This window comes from Tenrec ecaudatus, chromosome 10 (assembly GCF_050624435.1).
Source record: "Tenrec ecaudatus isolate mTenEca1 chromosome 10, mTenEca1.hap1, whole genome shotgun sequence".
NCBI classification, from domain to species: domain Eukaryota; kingdom Metazoa; phylum Chordata; class Mammalia; order Afrosoricida; family Tenrecidae; genus Tenrec; species Tenrec ecaudatus.
The window spans coordinates 136,821,835-136,838,474 of record NC_134539.1 but is presented as its reverse complement, the minus strand read 5'-3'; the positions used below and the strand labels follow the sequence as shown (position 1 = coordinate 136,838,474).

Below are 16,640 nucleotides of genomic sequence, written 5' to 3'. Positions count from 1 at the left end.
GGCCAGCATGGCCCTCCCTCACCTTGCTCAGTCTCCTTTCAGTAACACCTTTGCAGGCATCTTCGTTAACTCCACGAGAAGCCAGAGCCACACCAAGCCCCAGGCACATCGCCATCAAGTCAGTTCTGGGGGCACAGTGGCTATGTGCCGTGCCACGGAGCGCCAAGTCTGTAGTTCAAGAGCACCAGCTACATGGAGAGGAATAAAGATGATGCGACGCGTTCTGTTCCTGCACAGAGTTACAGGCTCGGACCCACAGGGGCAGGTCTACACTGCCCTATAGGCTTGCCATGAGTCAAAGAAGCCCCCCAAACCCCATAGAAACCAACCCCCTAACTCACTGCCGGCAAGCCGATTGCAAAGAGGAGCAGATGCCTCTACACTGTGGCTCACGTTGTGTGTCCTTGCCACGATGCAATTGTCTGTCACGGGAGCTCTGCGTGTGGTTGCTATGACTGCGCCTCTCCTGGGGTTTCCTCTCTTCCCCAGGGCTTTCGAATCCTTTAAAGTGCAACTTAGCTCCTGTAGTCAGTTCTCAACAAAGCATCTTCCTGGACCAAGGAACCGCCTCCTGGCGTGTGGTGTATGTGTGTGGGGTGAGGACTGCTTGCCCTCGGGCCCTTGGGTTGAGTCCCTGGTCCTGCCATGCTGCTGCCAGGAACTCCCTGAGCCCTTCGGCCTTGCCCTCGCCTCCGGTGCTTTCCTGGCTTCCGTTCCTTTGCCCATCCCCACCTCGTGAAAGGGAACCGTGCCGGGTGCCAAGTTTCCGTTCCTTCAAAACAGCTCAGAACAAACAAACGTGTCCCTACGGTGGGTTTGGCATCTCGGGCCCTTCGTGTGCTGTCCAAGAGCACGGCCGTGTGCGGTAGCATTTCAGCCTAGTCACGGACGGTCATACTGCAAGCTGCCTTAGTCAATTTGCTAGGTTTCATTCCCTCCCCCTCTCTCATGCAAATTGGCCCCTGCGGCAGAAGCATCCCTTTCCCCGCTGCCCTTCCACGTGGAGGCCCACACTGGGGACAGCTGCCTTGGTCTCGGCCCGTTTCCTGAGAGACAGGTAGAGGCCCCTGGACATGGGCTTGCTTGTCTGTCCTGAAGGGCTGGTGGAGAAGGCTGCAGTTGCCGGCAGAGGACTCCAGATCCCCTCCTGCCTTGCGCACGTGGCTCTGACACCAGATGTGGCGGACAAGCAGACGGGGATCAGGACCAGAGAGGCTGGGATGCTTTTCACACCATTCCAGCTGGTTTCGCTTTTAGCAAGTGCTGATGGAACATGCTCGGACCTCAGAAGGAGACCCTGAGGTTGCCGCTGGCCTGGGAACCCTGGTGCAAAGGCCAGGGTGGGATCGGCCCTTCTTTGCAGCGGCACAGAGGGGTGGACAAAGCCTGGCCCTGAGGTCTCATCTCTGCTACACAGCCTGCCATTTCTCTAGAAGGAAACTGCTCAACAGGAATGGATTAGTTGGGCTTCAGCAGAGACAGGGACGGGGACGGGGACAGGGACAGGGACAGGGGCAGGCAAAGTGTTTCCTCCTTGGAAGGAAAGAAGAAATGAAGAGGTGGCAGCAGTACCCATGAGCAGCATCAGGGGCCATAGGAGCCCAACCCCCTTGGTGACCCGTCCACTTTGAAGTGGTGATGAAAACCATCTTCTGATATTATTGACATTCTCTTCTCATTCTAAGTGGCCTAAAGGAACCCCCAAAGCCATCCTCTGGGCCATCAGAAGACAAGGATATCCCCCTAGTGGATGCTTGTGGGCTTCTGCTAACAAGTCAACAAACAATCAAATACAAACTCCCAAAACAACAACAACAACACAATGTGTGCTTGAAGGAGCAGCGACCACCCTTCATGTGACAGCGTCATGAAGACTGGCATGTCTCCACCTTGCCTGCGAGGTTATACTGTACTGCACTCTTCACTGGGACTCTGTGTCCATTGGGGTGGCGGGAACGTTCATGGAGACACAGGGAAGACTGAATTTGGAAGAGCCTTTCGGGAGCCAAACAGCCTGGCTCAAGGAAGTTGGAGGTCACCGCTTCCCCCGTATCTGTTTCAGCAGCCTGACGTTCAGGGCTCCCTCGTCCCAGATCCCAAGCAGATCTCCCTTCCGCTCACAGGCAGCGTTTCTCCCAAACGCTATTTCTGCCCACATGTTCCTCTCTCTGATCTCCCGGCGTGGTGTTGCCTGACGTGGCTCTAGATGCCATCTCTCGCTCCGGTCTAGGTTTGCTTTGGCCACGGTGACCAGTCCGGGTATGTCTGGGTGACTACAGGCGAAGACGCTCAGAAGGCACCATTCACGGACTGCAGAAGAACAAGCACACCAGCCTCAGAAGACACCCGGCCAGGCTGCTGCCCGGAAGGAAGAATGGCGACAAGTCCCCTCCCTAGAGAGCGGTTGCCAGGAGAGTGCATCACGTACGGTAAAGCCGAGGGTCCGGAAAAGCGCAAGAAACCCTCGTTGAGATGGGTTGGTAGTGAGGCCAGATACCCTAGTCCAGCGAAGTGCACTCAGATGCACGGAGGGTCGTGAAGGTGGCGCCGAGTGGGCAGCCTTCCATTCTGCTGTACCCCAGGTTGCCGTGAGATGGTGCCCATCGGATGGCAACTCATGGCAGCACCCTCTCCCGCCTCTGGAGACGTTTGCTCCCCTAGGCGCATGATCAGACACAGGTTGGAGCCAACTGCTAAGTCCTCGAACCTTCAGTTTTACCAGCTCTGCGTGGCCAGTGGACTGATGCATGAACTTCTGTTTTTTTCCACGCTTCCTAGCTGAAGGGTACCCTCCTCTCAGCCCCTGTTTCTGACGGCAAAGGCCGATTCCTACCAAACCCAGCACGGCCAGAAGCAGTCAGGGTGGTCTGCCTGCCACCAGCTCCCACAGGGCTCTGGGAAAGGGCACACAATCTGCTCCCCTCACTCTCTACATCAGGGGACCCCCCACCGCCCCCAAATTGAGGGACCATTCTGAACTGCAGCACAGGAGCATTTTTATTAGGACGCCATTTGTGGTGTGGTGGGCCAGGAGATGGGCCGACTGAGCACGGTGTCCAGCCCGCCCTCAGCCTCTTCCTTTTGTCTTCCTGACCAAGGACCTGAGCAGACTTGTCCCTCTGATGGCCCCTCCGCAAGCTCAGCTGGTTCTGACCCAGTCGCGCCTTCTTGTTCTCACCCCCTTCTCATAGTTTCTAGTATTTCTCAAGCTTAAAAAGTGAAAACAAAAACACCATATCCTCCTCTCTGGGGAATGGGCAGCAGAGAAGAGGGTCGGGGGAGACGTCGGACAGTGTAACATATGACAAAATAATAATAATTCATGAATTATAAAGGGTTCATGAGGGAGCAGGGAGGGAAGGGGGAAAATGAGGAGCCGATATTAAGGGCTCAAGTAGAAGGCGAATGTTTTGAGAATGATGATGGCAACAAATGCACACATGTGCTTGACACAATGGATGGATGTATGGATTGTGATAAGAATTGTACGAGCCCCAATAAAATGATTAAAAAAACCCCCAAAACAAAAACACCATGCCCTACCACGTTGTTTTAGCATTTAAAAACCATAAATACCAAACTCACATCATGGTGACTAAAAGACAGCTCCTTTGTCTCACAGAATATGTTTGCTGTTAGCTGACACTTCCTCTCATGGAAGTGTCTTTCTTGTCACCTGCGTTGGTGATTTCAAACATCCCTGCCTTCCAGCAGATGGGAAGGGGGCTCTCCCAGGGATCATCACTGTTCTTACTCAGCTAGGAGCCCCTGGACTAAAGCTACCGGCTTTTCCAGCCAATCGAGCATATCCTACGTCCGAGGGGCGTTTCTCAGTGAGTGCCGGCTATCCAGGCTGCTCGTGGCTGGCTCTGGTCCTTCTCCTCTGAGCCCTAGTGGACAGTCCACTCAGCTGCAGTTCACGCTCGCATTTCATCTCCAAACATGGACTCAGCTGCACCCCCCCAGCCCCCACCCCAGCCAGGCTTTTCTCTTGACTTCCCAATTTCCCTTCATCCGGGGCTATTCTCCCAGGGACCAGCAGAGACCTCGGGGCCACTTTTGGTTTCTCTTCTTCCTTGGACCCTCAAATCCAGCAACTCATCCAGTCTGAAAGAGTCCTTTAGACACAGCCCCCACCCCCCTCCATTCTCTCCTTTCCGTTGGCATTCAGACGGCTGGCTTTAGAGTCCATCACCCTCTGCCAAGGTGGTGGTGAGACACTTTCCGCCTCCGGGCTCTGCCAGGACACACTGCCAGTTCTTTGGGTCTTATTTAATGGTTGTTATGTGTATATTATGCACCGAGACCAAGTTGATTCTGCTTCTCAGTCAAACGGCCCCTGTGGGCTTCTCAGGCTGAAACGACGAGACTATAAAGCCTCCTCTTTCTTCCTCAGAGTGGCTGGTGGTTTCGACACGCTGACCTCTCAGTGAGCAGTCCAATGCATGACTTTCTATGTCAGCAGGGCTCCCTTAGCGCAGGCGCTAGACCGTGCATTTTGTGCCAGGGAAGATACGAAGGGAGAGTTAAAGTTCCCGCCCCAGGTGCATATTGAAGCCTAGATGAATTTCCGCCAACTGTTACTTTGATCTTTTCCCTGGTCTCCAAGACCTCCAGAAGCCTGTTCTTGGCAAGACAGAAAGTCAGTGCAGAAGAGGAACATCCCCCACCAGCTGGATGGACGCAGCAGCTGCTCCAATGGGCTCCGAGTTAGTTAGTTTATTGTGCCAACCTGGCCGATAAACACATGTGGGGTTAATTGAAGGGCGGAGGGATAAATGGTTCAGTGAGTCTTGCCTTTCGAGTTCTCGGGTCTCTTGTTTTCTGATGGTCAGACTAGGGTGCAGCTTCCTTAGCCAGTTCCCTGCTTCAGCTGGCAAAGCACACTTTCTGCAAGACATCCCCAAGGAGAAGCCACATAGACCTACCCCGATGCAGCCCTGGGTGCTGGAGCAGCCGTGTGGAGACCCCAGCCAGTGCTGAGATGCTTACACGTTAACTGACTCGGCTTTCCTCCTGCAGTTGGCATCATCGCGTGTGTTTTATGAGATGGAGGAGGACTTTGTGGATTGGTGTCAGACATATGGGTTAATGTTGGACTTGTGGGCTTGGGCAGCACTGAGTTGGGATGTTTTCTTGATGTGTACTTACCGTTTATATTAAACTCTCTCTTACATATTAATTTCTGTGGATTTGTTTCTCGAAAGTCCCCAGACTCACACAGGCTCAAACACAGCAGTGAGGAGGATGGTCCAGGGCGAGGCTGTGGTTCCGTCTGTTGTCCATAGAATTGGAACCAACTCGACAGCATCTGACAGCATCTAACAGCATCGGTGACAGCCCGTGGTGGTGCCTAGTGACACCAACAGGGTTTGAGAGGAGAAATGCTGCAAGCTGAGGTATGAGGAATATTCCCAGCTGACAACGGGCTTGTCAGACTACAGCGTTTAGTCACTGCTAGGTCTTGAAGGGAGCACCCCCGCCCCCGCCCCAGCTCTCCCGAGTTCGAGTTGTCCACCAGTTAAGATCCAAAGGGCAGCATGGACCCGAGGACCAAGAACAGAGAATTAGGAACGCAAGAGGAGCATAGCACAGAAACCCAAGGAGGAAGAGGGATACGTGATGGTGCATGGGGCTGGGGAACTGCAAGGGGTGAGTTGAAACAGAATGTGGACGAATTGTTGCATGTAAAGCCAGTGATCTGCACTACAAACCTTCGTGTCATTCATAATAAAAAGTTAAAACAAAATTACTTCCCTTGACCGGTATTTGTCCTCCACAAGCATTGTTCCTCCCAAGGAGTGGCCTTTAACCACAGACACACAAAGCCAACCAGGACAGGTGTCCTTTTTCAGCACTCCCTTCTCCCATCCTAGATTTTCTCCCAAAACAGACCTTGGTGCAGGAGCGAACACTAGGAAGACAAACAGAGCTTGCATGCTGCACTGAAGAAATGGCATCGAACTTATTTTGAAACAAGGTCATGAAAACACCGACTTCTCTTGACCTCTTAAAGAAGGTTCTGCTCACATGTAAGATGACAGGCATGACACAGCACTGCTGGTGCTGCAGAGTGCCGATTCTGTTGGCAAGGTCCAGACCAGCACACCACCTGGGGACTTTCCAGAAGTGTAAACCACCAGGCCTGACCCAAGACTCATGGACTCAGCGACTCTGTGTTCCAGCAGGGGCTCAGCAGATGCTTGCTCATTTGGAGTAGGGCACTGAGGGCAGTCCTTGATGCTGGTGAGCCGTGACCTGGCGAAGAGCCCACGCATCTGTGCACAGAGCACTACGGGGGAAATCACCCCGTGTGTCTTGCTGATGGTGTATGGGACCAAATGGTGGCTGGCTGCATGGCTATAACTAGGCATAGCTGAGCAGCTGGCAGCACCAGCATCGTTCACACAAGAGTCCTGGGCAGGAAGGCTCACTGGGTCATCGACTGGCAGCTTCTTAAGCCAAATTAACCGGCAATCCCATTCTAGGTCATCCCCCCCCCCCCCCCATTCTCTCCCTCCCATGGAGGCTCAGTGTAACCAAAGGACTGTGTCCGGGATTGGGAAGGGACTTAGCACCACAGTAAAGGAAGTGGGGGGGGGGGGGAAAGGAACCAGGAGTAAGAAATCTCACATCTTCCCACAAAGAATGCAAAGCGTACCTTCGATTCAATGCCGCACCACGACTGGATGTACCCTCTATGGGATACCATGGATAGAACTAGACAGCACATTTATTAATCAATTAAACAGCAACCTCTCTGACTTCATCGTGAAAGCATCACCAGTGTCCAGCCCTGGCATCTTCCTGGCACAGAGCAGGTGTTCAAGAGCTAGCAGGTGAAGGAGTGAATGGAAGAACCAATGAAAGCACTAGGTAGAAGTACCAGAGAAGTATATTTTGGATTTGTATTAAGAACTGCCTTACAGTCTCCTATGTAGTACCTCTGCTGTTTTGTTCTGGACTCTAGCCTTGTACAAAGCCTGGTGAACTATGAAGCACGGAGGCCAAGTTGGCCAACGGTGGAATGGGCCATCCTGCAGGATGGTAGATTGGAAACTGCTCAGAGGAAGTTTGCTGGAAGGGAAGCTTTTGAGATCCCTTCCGGTGTGACAATTCTCTATCTTAAGACCAAATAAAACATGCATTACTACTTCAAGCGCCCTCCTTCACGCATCTATCTTAAAATAAGGTCAAAGTCGCGTCTTGGCATGGCCTCAAAGCTGGCTACCTGCCCATTTCTAGGGCTTACTGAACAAGTGACCATTGGCTTGCCTGGTTCAGGACTAGAGGAGGCCATGAAGCTTCCAGATGCACTATGTTCGAAGATTAATGAAATTTAAATATTCTTCTAGAGTCTCCCAACTAAATTAGACAATTAAGGGAGGCTCCTTTCAAAGAATAGTTCGAAACAAGAGGACCAAAGCTCTTGTGTGCGTCTCTTCTGTGCGCCTCTTCTGTGAGGAGGGACTTGGTCTGGTGAGAGGGTCAGTGTCTAACCAGGACAGCTTCCTGGAAAGGACAGGGAGGCACCTGACCACAGACACCATAAACTATTAATCACTGCTCGCCTCGATTAGCCCACAGGCTCCAATACTCAGGAGCATCATTTCATTGCTTGGGCAATCACACATGACCGATTTCACTCAGTAGCGTCTCTTCCCTTCCCCCACTGTTCAGCTGTTTCACATTGGCACAGGGATCGTCTTAGATGCTAAAATCAATTTGACTGGTGATGTTTTTGTTTTTAACTCAGTGTCAAGTATTTTTTAAAAGTTCTCCCTTGAGTTTGGCCCAGGCATTACTTCAAACGGTGTTAGTTTCCAAACACCAAAATCAACGTGGAGATGCGGCTTTTCTTTTCACTGCTCCCGCTTTATGTCTTCCTGTGAGATTTACAAAGGGACCTTCTATTCATTTCCTGCTGCTTTCTGCCAAGAGGAACCTGGCTGAGGGACAGTGGCTCCCAGGGGACAGATCCCTATCTTCAGTGCCTTTTACGGGAAGACGGTATGTGGCCGGCGGGGTTGGCATTCAGGCTTCCCACATCCTGGACCCAACACAGGTTTCCATTGCCGACCTTGAGGTCTTCATCACAAGGGTAATACAACTAGGCGATCCGCCATTTCCCAAATGACTGTGCTTCTGTTCTTCCAGTGTGTTTGTTTGTCGCTGTGAGAGAGCCTCTCTCTCAACTTGACATGGAAATTGTCCTTCAGAAGATATTTTAAGTGGCCCCTTCCCCAGGAAATCTTATTTTTTTCCCTGGTTCTCAAAGTACTTTCTACTTTCGCCCTTGACCTCACCATTCTCTTTTATACCCACTCCTTGTGCCTTTCGGAGATCAAGACCGCTTACCTTCTTACCCCTTGGATCGAAACATAGCCAGCCCCTCACATCCCCTCCTGCAAGCAAGCCTGGGCCAGTGATTGTGCTGAGGACGCCTGAAAGTACCTGCTGAATCAGACTGAGTGATGGACATGCTCTTTCTTGCAAGTGCCAGATGATCTACTATTTTAGGCTTTGCATCAGCAGGGACATTCAGGGGTTAGGAAAAGACAGAGGGAGCCTTTGGGGACAGTGTAAGAGTTGCTGGCTCCTGCTTACTCCACCCACAGAAACTGAGGGAAAAGCCATGCTGCAAACTCATCGTCATGGAGCCGACTTGGACTCACAGTGACCCTGTAAGGAGAGGGGGTTTCTGAGGCTTGGAATCTCTCTAGGATGAGAGACGGCTCATCTCTCTCCCACAAGTCGAGACGGGGAAAGACTTTACAGCTGTCTGTGTGCGCATGTGGAAGAAGACCCCGTGGTCTCTGTTGTCGAGGATCCGCCATGATGGGAAGCATCCTGCACAGGTTAAAGCTGTTTTCATGGGCTCATTAACTCTTTATGGGGGAAAAAGAATCACTGACGAATAGAGTGATTGTATAACAATCGACATAAATATTAATGAGGGAAATGCCAGTCTTCTTGCACCAACACCCACTACCGGGATATAAGAGGGCTAGGGGAGACGGAAGGTTCCAGTCTCAAGGCAGCTCAATCCCGGGCAAAACTGGAGTCCAGACTTCTAGTGCTATGACCCCTAACTTCTACGGCTCCTGTCTCAGTGGGCAGGCTTCAAAGGCCACGCTGCCTTCCCATGCCTGTCAGCCGGCCTGGCTCATGCCAACCGAGTGCGTGTGGGCTCAACGCCTCTGGGCAGGCCCAGCCTCTGGCTGCCCCCCAGCTGCAAGGCTGCTTGCTCCTTGCCAGGGACCTGCCACACGCCCGCCAACCTTGGGAGCTGTGGGCTCTCCAGTGAAGGCACCCTGAACGGCCATGAGAAGGAGACCATGCAGTTCCTGAATGACCGGCTGGCCAGCTACCTGGAGAAGGTGCGGCAGCTGGAGCGGGAGAACGCGGAGCTGGAGACCAAGATTTGAGAGTCTAGTAAATTCCAGGAGCCCTCGGTGTGCCCAGACTGCCAGTCCTACTTCTGGGGCATCGAGGGGCTCCAGCGGAAGGTGAGCTTGTGGTGCTCTCGGCCAGGGATGGAGAAACGATGGCCCATGCGCCAAGCGCAGTCTGCTGCCTGATTTCCCGAATACAGCTTTGCAGGCACGCAGCTACTCTTGCTCGCTCACCTGCTGTCTATGGCAGCCTTGGCGCTACACAGGCCGAGCTGAGTCACGACAGAGGCGGCTGCCCTGCAAAGCCTACATTCTTCACCGTCTCCCCACAGAAGGCATCTGCTGACTCTCATGGCGGGAGTTCAGCACCTCGATGCGTAGTGGACACCACGGCAGAAAGGTCGTATTGATTCTGGAGGTGAGTCTCTCGCAGGAATGGGAATGAGAGTATGTCAAAGAGCTGTACCGTCCAATTCCCCAGCGTTCCGGGATCCTGCTTAGCTGGTGCCAGAACTCGCTGTTCCAGAGTGGTGTGCTAGTTGCAGAAAGAGCTCCAGTTTCTTGAGAGCAACTGGATTTCACACGCAGGAAATGGGGTCAGAGAGTCCTGGGCTTGCGTGTTTTCTAATGACCTCGAGGAACCGGGCTTAGGTCTGTCCAGGAGCTGACCCCTAGGATGAGCAACGGAATCTCCTTAAGAGCCTACGTCTTAGTTGAAGAACGAAAGACAGACTGTCAGGACAGCTGCCAGAGAAAGCTGGCTGGAGCATCAGAGAAGACCCTTGGAGAGGTCGACTGATGAGAGTCAGGGACTTCTTATTTAGAACGGAACCCACCTGGTGAAGCATCATTACCAGCCCATTGTTCTCTGTGCTGGGTTCCAGGTCTTGTTGATAGAATGGAACCCACCTGGTGAAGCATCATTACCAGTCCGTTGTTCTCTGTCCTAGGTTCCAGACCTTCTTGTTGATAGGCTACACATCACACCTGGCAAAACAAAACGAAGTCTTGGTTACACGTTCTGTTTACTGTGATTATCGAGTAGGGTCCATGCCTTTGGCCTTCACCACATAGCCTCCTGCACATCCCTCTTCCTGCACTTCCCAAGCACCTCTTACATTTTGGTTGCACGTTGGGCTGCTAACTGCAAGGTCAGCAGTTCGAAACACCCAGCTGCGCCTTGGAAGAAACATGAGACTTTCTACGCTCCTAAAGAGTTCCAGTCCCGGAAAACCTACAGGGGCAGGTCTACCCTGTCCTGTAGGCTTCCTCTGACTCAGAATGGACTTGATGGCAGTGCGTTTGGTTTTGAGTCTTTACGTTGTCCAAGGAGACATCGTAGTTTGGACTCTAGTCAAGGGTGCTTCCTCCGACCTGAGGTGAGAGGGAGTAGATAATCCCCACGCCTACTTTCTTTCTCCAGATCCTGTGCATCGAATCCGAGACCCACAGGCTGGTGGTGCAAACAGACAATGGCTGCAGATTACTCCAGGACCGAGTGAGCTGGGGTGGACAGGGAGGGAGAGGAGCCCTGACGTCTTTGCTCCCGTGATGCGGTTGGCATCAGAGATGCAATGGTCTGAGACCCACGCCGCCCCATTCCTAATATGACAGGAGAGGCGGAGTGCCTGACGCCCGAGGTCTTGGAAATAACTCTGTTGCAATGCTTCGCCTCTGTAGTGAACAGCGTGTTTTAGAACACATCGCCCCGCTGCATCTATCCCAAGAACAACCTTTGAGGCAGCCAGATGCCGAGAACATCCCCGGGCTGCAGGTGGGGACACCGAGACTCCGAGCACTTTAGTGACTGGCCGGATGCCACCTGGCTGAGGGGTAGACCCGGCTCTCCTTTCGTGAGTTCATGCTCTGTGAAACCTGCTGCCGGAAATGGAGATGCTCTGCCCTGGGGCTCTGGCAACGCTGGTGTGCTCCTAATCCCCCACGGGACTCCTGCTCCACAGCCTAGTACGGAGGAAGGGGCCCTCAAAAGTTCATCCCATTTGAGAAGGGTATGACTTGGGAGCACGACGGGGTACCCTGCTGTATTGGCTCACTTCTCTAGAGCCACGGAAAGACATCCCTGACCTCGCACGGTGGCAGTTTGGTTTGGAATCAGAGAGAGATGAGAAGGGTCCATCTCAGGAGGGAAGAGCAGGGTCTGGGGTGCTCCCACTCTGTTGGCACTTTTCTGGTTCCCTGCGGCACCCCTTTTGGGCCATCCGTTCAAGAGGGCAGGGGCTTGCTGGCCTGTCTCTCCTGGTCTTTGCAGCGCCTGCCCACCTGCTTGCTTCATCTTAGGGGCTTAGTAAGGAGCGATGGGGAGACTCCTCTTGCTTTTCGGACGATGAGCCCACCACTCAGGACAAACCAACCTGTAGTTAGACCGAGAAAGGCCAGGCCAGTGGGACGACAGCTGTCAGTTGTGTGCGGCTCTGCCTTCCTGCTCTTGTGCCCTGGCCTGGAACCCCATGCTCTGTCCTGCTGAAGGTACGAGACGGATCACTCACCCTGCCACCTGGGGGAAGGCGACATCTGCGGCCTGCGCAGGGCGCTGGATGACCTCACTCTCACCAAGGCCCACCTGGGGCCCAGGTGGAGTCCCGGAAGGAGGAACCTCTCAAAGGAACCTCGAGGAGGTGGGCGGGCCTCTGTGCTACTGCTGAGACTTTCTAGGCTGGAGAAAGGAGGCTTCCTCTGGCTCAGGACGGGGCCTCTGGGGGCCCTGCCTCAGGGGAAAGCCTCACCGGCCTTTGAGATCGGCTTTGGCATTCCACGTGGAGGCTGCTCTTCAGCCTCCGCCTCTGGAGCCGCTGGGCTCGCGCAGGCAGCGCCTCCTCTCCAGGGAAGACCAGGGAGATGACGGAGAGAACAGGCCCAGGTTTGAGTGGAGACCACTGGGGGCTCAGGAATAGGACATCCTCTTTTTATGCCCACAGGAAGTCAGTCTTCTGAGGGGCCGGCTGGGGGACACGCGCCGGATAGGGCTGGACACGGAGCCCACGGTGGACCTGAGCAGGGTGCTGGCCACATGCGGGGCCAGTGAGAGGCCATGGTGGAGACCAACCTCCAGGATGTGCAGCAGTGGTTCCAAGCTCAGGTGAGGACGGCGCTGCAGGGCGGGGGTGGGGTGGGTCCGGGAATGACTAAGCCCTCGTTGTGTGACCCCTGGCCTGTGCGTCTGTCTGAGGGCATCGCATGTGGGCCGTGTCCTGCTCTGAGGAGCTGCAGTGCTGCCAGTCTGAGCTTGTGGGGGCCGAGATGCACGGTGAATGCCCTGGAGGTATAGCGCCAGGCTCAGCACTAGCTGGTCGGTGTCCTTTGTCTGCTCGGAAGACTCTGGAGCTTCTAATGCTTGCACCTGTGCTCACGTCGTGCCTCATTTAAATAGAGACCGAGGACCCAGCTTCAACCTCCACTTCCTGGCCTTTGGGAGATGGGGACGTGGACTCCTATAGATAGAGTCGATGAGTGAGTGAACACTGGACGGAGGTTCTTATCTCAAAGCGCTATGGTGAACGGCAGTATCACATTGCTAGGTCTCAGAGCTGCAGTCTGCGGAGGGAGGTGAATTCAGCTCGGGGCCTGGCTGTGTCTTGGAGCATCACAGCCCTATCATTGTGGAGGTGGAGGGCAAGGGCGCATGCATTGCCAATCGACTCCCCTTTCCTTTGGTGTTCTGGAAAAACTGTCCGCAGAACAGGCCTGAGTGACAGCACGGAGCTGGCCCAGATGCAGGAACGTGGAGGCCCAGCTGGCCGAGATCCGCAGTGACCTGGAGTGGCAGAACAAGGAGTACCAGGTGCTGCTGGACGTGCGGGCCCGGCTGGAGTGTGAGATCAACATGTACCGGGGCCTGCTAGAGAGTGAGGATGGCAAGTATGTGCCCTGTTTTCCCTGCCACCCCCCCTGTCCCCTCCAAAAACACCCCCCCCAAACAACAACCTAAGACCAAACCAAATTCACAGCCATTGAATTGATGCCAACCTATAGGATAGAGTCGAAGTGCCCTTTAGGTTTCTGTGGCTGTACATCTTTATGGGGACAGAAAGCTTCATCTTCCTCCCACAGAGCAGCTGGTGAGTTTGAACCACCAACCCTGTGGGGAGCAGATCAAGGTGCATCCCACGACACCACCAGAGCTTCTTCCCTGCTGTGGGCTAAGAGGGCTCCTCAGAGGAGCTCTGGAACCCTGAAGGCTGGAAGTGGCTTTGGAGACACCATCTCTGGGGACAAACTGGCTGGCCAGTAGCCTGGTGAGCTTCCGGCTGCCTGGACCTACAGGAGAGTGTGCAGCATCTTTGGGGCTGACACAGCCTGCTTTGCTGGCCACCAGGGAGCTGCTCGCTGCTCCGACAGAGAGTGGCTCGAATACTGAGCGACCAGTGCACTTGGGCTTTGCTCAGTTCTCTCTGCATGGAGCATGACAGGGGCAAGACGTTTTCCTACTGACAGTATTTCAAGTATTGCTTAGAGCAGCAGTTGTCAACCTCTCGGTCATGACCCTTTGGGGGTTGAACGACCCTTTCACAAGGGTCACCTAATTCATCACAATAGCAAAATGACAGTGATAAAGTAGCAATGAAAATAATTTGATGGCTGGGGGTCATCAACACACGAGGGACTGTGTGAAAGGGTCGCCGCATGAGGAAGGTGGAGAGGAGACCCTCTGGCTTGCAGCACCTGCACTGAGTCTCTCAGCTTAGCTCCTGAGTAGTCCGGGATTCAGTGTCCACCTTTAATAAACACGAAGAAGCGCGGGGGCTTTGTTTCCGTGGACAGAGCTCTGCCGCCCTTGCCCACCTTGCTCTCTGTGGTCTTGCCTGCAGGCAGCCTGTGTTCACGCCCTGCCTCAGTCATTGGGCACTCAGGGAAAGGCACTTGACCTTTCCTAGATTTTGGCCGAAAGACAGAGGCCTTGAAGGCCTAAAACTCCTTTTGGTCTCTAGAATTCTAACACGTCTATCTATACTTTACTCTCTTATGGGTGTCTTACACCAATGATACAAACATCCCCCCTTCTTTCTCCACAGACTTTCCTGCAACCCATGGGTGACCCCAGGCTCCACCACCCCCGAGGCAGCCCCAGCAGCCTGCCCACCCTGCTCCCCCTGCCCCCACAGGCTGCCCCGGGCTTCTGTGGGTCCCGGCCGTTGACTCAGTGTTGACATGGTCCTCATTCTGAGGTGTAGAAAGTGGGAAAACCCACAGCCTCTTTGTCTCTGCCCGGTAGACCTGACTCCCGACTGCCGGCCAGGCAGGCAGTGCCTCTCGGCTGGTGGCCTTCTGAGCCTGGCAGCGTGGTCCCTGCCCCTATGCGTGTGTCGCTCTGCTTTAGGGTGTCACGGGTCCTCTGTGCTCTCTCCCTGGGATGTGGCTGGCTGTTGGCGTTGATTTTGCTAATAAATTGCACTTGGGCAGCAAAGGGAGCCCGGTGCTTGCTGGCCTCGTTTTGTCCAGTATTACTGGACCCTCTGTACACCAGCCGTTCCACAGAAGCAGGGGTTATAGTGTCAGGTGCTGAGGTTCACTCCCCAGAGTGGGAGATGGCAGAGCCAGGGAGGATACGGGCTAAACATGGGACCGTGGAGACATGGGACAGATGGATGACAGACCCAACCGTGCCTCTTGACTCAGCTAAGCCTCCTTACAGTCAGATTCACAGAGCCTTGAAAAGACCCTAAGGAGGCCCTTTCCCCACCCACCCCCATCCCCACTAGCTGGATAACGTCATCTGGTTCTCATGCAAGGTCTGAGCTTCCCCAGGCCCTTGTACCTTAACCAAGACTTGATGGTCTCATGTCTACTATGAGCAAGGCACTGGGCTGCGGCCTTTGCCGACAGTCTTACAAAGACGCTCCGGCTGCTATTATTCTCAGCCTTGAACCCCTGTCTCTTTAAACATGATCTAAAGCCCGTGCACTGGAAGCTTTGAAGGGAAAATAAACAAACCTTCAAAGGGCCAGGGTGGTGTTTCTAAAAGTGTCGTCCTGGGACCATGATTGCCTGGGAACCTGTTAGAAATGTAAACTCTCGCCCCCACCCCCTCCAACCTACACACACACACACACACACACACACACACACACACACACACACACACTTTCTGCACAGGGGGCCAGCAATCTGTTTTAACAAGCCAGCTATGGATTCTGGCACGAGCTGACATTTGAGAATTACTTGGTTAGATTTCCTTGGGAAGTGCGCCCCCGACAGGCGACACGCCCTAGGAGGGGACGGCTGTACTCTCCTCAGCCCCTTGGGTGGGGAATCTGCACACCGTCATTAATACCAACCCCTGAGTGTTGAAAATCATCAAAAACGTCAAACGACAGTAGGTACTGAGCCGGCCTGGTCAGACTATCAGACTAGAAAGGCCCAAACAAGCTGGCCTGGTCCAGCTCCTCCCCAGACTCCACTGTCCTCTAGGAGCTGAACAGCTTGGAGACTGCAGGCCAGAGACCTCGACATCTGGAAAGTTGACAAGTAAACCAGAGGCTCCAAATTTGGGCACGGCCGTCACTGAGAAGCAACACCTCTTGGAACTCATGTCCCAGCGGAATGAGCGTGGACACCATGGGGGACCATTCCGTCATGTGCTGGGCTGTGGCAGTGTGGACTCACGCATCTGACGGGGGCCGGATGAGGTGGCCTGTGAGGGTCTTCAGGCCCCCCAATTCTGTCACTTTTTGCTTTCTAGGTTTTTAAAAAAAATTTTGGCCAATGAAGCTACCGCTGTTCAAGTGGAACCGGCAGCTGTCAGGGAACTGGTTCTTGTCTTCCCTCTTGGTTTAGTGAACTTGGAATTGGAGCAGCTTGCTGAGAAAACTACAAGGGCAGCCGAGGGTCGTTGAATCCAGGCCCTCTGGCAGGGTGGGAGCAGCGGCAGGGGCAGGGCTGTGACTGCAGGAGGGACAATAATCCCAAGCACCCAAGATTTCAGAACCTGATGACCTGTCTGCCAGCCCAGAACCCTACCTGTCGGTTGGTGTCGAATGTCCTGCTGATTTACTTGGGAGGCATTAGAACTTCCATTTGGAGGAAGGTGTGGAAGGGTCAAACGTTGTCACACTTTCCCATGCACGGCACCTCCCCGTGCCCTCTCTCCTTTCCCCAAGTGGCGGAGAAGAGGTTTGTGTACAGGTGATACATGCCTGAGGCGCCTACCCATGAGCCGGTTCCACTAAGAGAAAGCAAACTTGATTCATCTTTATTTAGTACCTGGTCCAACCACTCCTCCTTTGTACT

At 53.9% G+C, this 16,640-nt stretch overlaps 1 pseudogene; it reads left to right on the top strand.

The window, feature by feature from the left end:
* The first annotated feature begins 7 nt into the window (after positions 1–7).
* On the top strand, positions 8–13,770 carry LOC142458743 (keratin, type I cuticular Ha8-like; annotated as a pseudogene).
* Positions 13,771–16,640: the final 2,870 nt, after the last annotated feature.